Below are 5,284 nucleotides of genomic sequence, written 5' to 3' on the forward strand. Positions count from 1 at the left end.
GCTCCCGTGTAGTTAGTGTGTATTGTCTATTACATTTTCCTGTGTATTTATTGCATTGTGCTGCACTTATCTTACCCATTTGCAATATCTTACACTCTTTGAAATATATTAATAATATACAGTATTTCATCTACATATATCTATATACATATACATCGATGAGATGTCAGTAAAATCTACTTTATTGTTGTACAAATGACTATAACTTAACTGTACACTTTCTCATCCACATGGCTGAGAAGTCCTTCTGTAGAACATGTCCACTAATCAAAACATTTTATAAATATTAATACGAAATTCCCCCAATGTACCAGCTCCATAACCAGGATACACTCCTCCATGTTGTTGCTCTATTTCTGATTCTTATGTCTTGTTTTTCACATGACAGAGTCTGGCACGGCCGGGTGTTTTTCTAACATTCGCAGGTCATTCTGATGAAGGAGAATTCTATAAATACCAGTGCTGTTCCCTCCTGGGCCCACACTCGCCTTGGGAGGGCAGGCAGAAAGTCAGCTTTCTCTGAGGTGCCAGGAACCTTGCTGGTTGACTTTCAAAGGATCAGAAATCAGCAACGGGCTCTGGGTCAATATTTTAGGATCTTTGGTATCTGTCCAGCTGGAGGACGGCCCATAATCAGAGCTAATGAGATGGACTTGATAACGTCCCCTGGGTGTGGACGCTCGCTAATGTTTTCTGTGCAGGGCTTATGCAAGATGTATTATGTTTGTTGTTGGCATGGCCATCACTAGAGTTTCTGTGGTAGGGGAGCTATGCTTTTACTGGCCCCAAAATGGTCTGCTCATCATAATTTTTTAGATGCTATCTAAAAATGCTATCTTAGATGCATTATTTTAATGCTATTTATCCTCTTACAAGGTATTGCCAAGCAATGCTGTTTTTTTTTTTTTTTTTTTTTTTTTACATAAGTTGCAAATCCTAAATATGTTATTCAAATACACAGACTGTACAATATTAGTTGGGCAAATCACAAAGACTCTGCTCTGTAGCGGCACTTAGACATTAAATAACCTTAAATAAATTGAAATGTCATAGTGACATTTGATATCATGCTTCTCAAACAAATATTTATTTTTTCTTACAAATAAGGATATCTTTAATCAATATGGCACTCGCAATTGTGCGGTTATACTGAATATCAGCACGGCTATGATTTGGCCCCAGGCACGAGTCCGCAGGCTAAGTGCTGTAGGTTAGCAAGTTGTGCTGATATTCAGTATAACCGCATGATTGCGATACTGCTTTTATACAACAGTTCTATAAACAAGAAATTAATATTGAGTAAGTGACATTTCGGACACAGTATGGACAAATGTTCTATTTATTTTTGCGCCACTAGAGGAAATAGATCCCGAAGAATCCATAATCACTTTATAGCATGTCGGCTAGCTGGCTGGCTCACACTGATTTGTACATTCCTGTTAAAGGTGCTTCTGGGAAACTGGCTTCCCTTCTTCCTTTTCATCTTCATCTGACAAGCTTTCGTATTGGAAGTCAAAAGTTTTGTTTGTCATGTCCGCTAATGATGTCGCTAACACTACTGTAGTAACCGTTTCGAACTAGGAAGTGGAATTTTATGTGGCAAAGACAGACGAGTGGAGTGATACACACAGTGAAACATCCCAGTGCGGTTATAGGAAATATAGGCATTTTTGGAACACTGCTCGACCAATCAAATTAGTGAGCTGGAATTAACTGTTGTATAATAAGGGAATACCATTTCAAGCCAGGGGCTATTAGTCAAAAAACAACAAAAACTAATAAGTTTGCCTTGTATGAGTAATAGGCCTATGTAAACAAATTAAGTATGAGTTAAATAAAAGCTTAAACAACTCCCACTCACTAAATTGCTTCTGACTTGCTCCTTCAGCCCAGTTAGTCTGATTTACAAGCCCTCAAGGGTTAAGATCTATCAGTTCATATGTTTGTTTAAAAATGTATGTATATCCATCTACAGGTTGAGGAATTGAGGGATATAAAATTGCATTATCAATACTATTTGGATATTTCACTGACATTAACTTATTGTAAACCAGTTTATGGCTACTGATGTGATTTTTTTTTTTTTTTGAATATCTCTACATTAGTTCAAAACAGAGTTTTTATTCCTATCTCTTTTGGACATTTACATTCTCACTATTTGTGAACCTTCTCAAAATTTCCATTCAGGCTGATAGTCTTATATAACCTATATCCTTTTCTTTAGCATGTGTTAATCTAAGGTTATCTATCTAACAAGCAGGTAACGAACAGGTATAAACTTGATAACTAGCTACACTGACCATAATTTGCCACAAATTCATATTGTAGCTTAGAATCTCCATTCTGTAAATACTTACTATTTCACTCTATATATGATCTATTTTAAATAAGGGCTAATGTTTATTTTAGTAAACATTTAAGATAAGCTTTTATCCAATGTCCTGTCACAACCTCAGCTGTTTCTGACTGACTTTACAATCTCCATTCTCACTTCGCAGAGTACAGCCAGTAGTACAGCCAAGGCAGTGGTGGATTAGAGCAGCAACAGACTCTCCCACGTCCTAGTGCCTGCTATCTCTGTATATTGTGAATGAATTGTGATGATATAAATTAACAATTGGGAAGGGGGCAGGGTTAAACACCCTAAAATTGGCCTAAAATTGGCCTCCCATTGCATTTATGGGAGCATTTCCTAATTTGAGAGGAAATGCTCCCATAAATGCAATAAGCATTGCAGAATTCAGCAGTAATCATGCGGTCAAAACTTTTAATTGGTTATCTCATATTTCTCACCAAACATTAAATGGGTTCAATAACACACCCCATGGAGATAGCAAGCCAAACATGGTTGAGATTAGGCATATTGCAATGGAAAATGTATTGTGGAGCAAAAGTGGGCCAACACATTTGAGCAGCTGCATTTGGAATCTGGGGCAAAAGTGGTCTGACTACAATGAACCGTGTTTAAGTGTATTTAAGTGGTCAAATTTTAAACAAAAGGCTTAGTTTAAGTAGCTGTCAATTGGCAAGTTAATTGCAACACATCACTATAGTATATGGGCCATTTGAAAGTGCTAAATGTGGACCACCTTGCCATCATGTGCTATCTGGAAATTTCCAAAAATCATTAACACCACATTGTGTAATTTTAGTAGACAAGATGAAATGAAAAAATAAATGTTGTGCTGTAGATCTTTTGATTTTAAATAGAAAATTTAATCTCCCAGTCTGAGAGATTGGTGTAAGAGTCAGTGAAGGAAGGAGGTAGTGGAGTGCCACAGGAAATAAGCAGGAAAGTTGGGATGTGCACTATATGGCCAAAAAGTTGTGGACACCTGAACATAACATTCATATGTGCTTGTTGAACATCCCATTCCAGATTTAGTCCCCATTTGCTGTTATAATAAACTCCACTCTTCTGGGAAGGCTTTCCACTAGATTTTGGAGCGTGGCTGTGGGGATTTGTGATCATTCAGCTACAAGAGCATTAGTGAGATCAGGCGCTGATGTTGGTGAGGAGGTCTGGGGTGCAGTCGGTGTTCCAGTTCATCCCAAAGGTGTTCAGTGGAGTTGAGGTCAGGACACTCGAGTTCTTCCACTCCAACCTTCACACACCATGTCTTCATGGAGTTCGCTTTGTGCACAGGGGCATTGTAATGCTGGAACAGGTTTGGGCCTCTTAGTTCCAGTGAAAGGAAATTGTAATGCTGCAGAACACAAAGACATTATAGACAATTTTATACTTCCAACTTTGTGACAACAGTTTAGGGAAGGACCACATATAAGTGTGATGTTCAGGTGTTCACAAACTTTTGGCCATACAGCATGATTATATATATATATATATATATATATTTTTTTTTTTTTTCTTTATATTTAAATATTTTTCTATATTTTCCTTTCTATTTTGGAACAGTTGTAGAAAGCATTTCACTGCAAGTCGTACTGTGTATGGTTACGCGTGTGACAAATAAAATTTGAATTTGAGTAAATAGGAAGTTAGCTAGAATGGAATTGTTCAGGCTTGGTGTTTTTTGCAAGCTCTACTTTCTGCACACCTCCATTCCCTGAATTATATGCTTTGGCAGGACTGCATGCGGTGTAATTCATGTTTGCAACAGGAGCGGAATCTCACGGAGGGATACCACTTCTAAGTGTTTCATGACTCATATTCCGTACCATGTTTAAGGCTGGTGGAGTGGGTAGAGTTACCGCCTCATAGCTCCAGGGTCCCCAGTTTAATCCTGGTTCTGTCTATGTGTATGTTCTCACTATGGGTGCATGGGTTTTCTTCGGGTTCTCACCAAAACATGTTGGTAGGTGGACTGGCTATGCTACGCACCTACTGTAGGTGTGAATGCTTTGCCCTGCAATGTACTGGTGTCCCATCGAGTGTGTATTCCTGCCTCATGCCCAGTGTTCCCAGGAATAGCTCCAGATCCACCACAAACTTGAGCAGGACGGAGAAATCACTGGAGATGAGTGAATGAATGAATGAATGAAGACTCTTGAAGGGTAGGATGATCAAAAATGTAAATGATAGATTTCATGGTACAAAGAAGGAAACTGCAATACAAGTGCAACATGACAGGGATCAATGCTCAACTCTTTCTGTCTCGCTCACTTTCTCGCTGAGTCACGCTGATCACGCTGCTGCTTAGGAACAGCCGGCTTCACAACAGCGTCTCCATGGCGACCCTGGGGGGAAGGTCACAATCTGTACAGCTTGGAATGTTTAAGGGTTTGAGAAAAGCTGAGAAATGGAGAAGCACCTCACTTACTGCCCTTTGTCCAGGCTTGCTGTTTTTGTTTTGCGCTCATGTTCATTTGTAGTAATCACAATGCTTTTATGCTTTTATCATTTCTTAATTAGTGTTTATTGTATTCAGCAGAAGTTTGTTCAGTGAGAATGCCTTACAATGTTCCTCACTATTCAAAAACAGAAGAAACCTTATGGTATGGAAATGAAACTTTTTTTTTTTTTTGCAGGGAAATGTTAAAAAAGAAGCACAGACATGACGAGAGAGAACTAGACAAGCGGAACGTGTGTGGAATGGCAGGCTTGGAAAGCTTGGGTGAAAACAGCAGTGTTAGCCTTACACATTAATGTTTTATCAGCACCAAGCCTAATTAATGGTGGTCACACTGTCTGCATTATCCACTGTTAGTTTGGAGGTGGATTTTCCTGTACAGTATATTACAAGCTAAATTACAACTTGCGTACTTACTAAGCACAGGAAAAGGCTTTAGGAGGCCTAAGGTTCAACCTAATCAACATGTCATT

Source organism: Pangasianodon hypophthalmus, chromosome 29 (assembly GCF_027358585.1).
Source record: "Pangasianodon hypophthalmus isolate fPanHyp1 chromosome 29, fPanHyp1.pri, whole genome shotgun sequence".
Lineage (NCBI taxonomy): Eukaryota > Metazoa > Chordata > Actinopteri > Siluriformes > Pangasiidae > Pangasianodon > Pangasianodon hypophthalmus.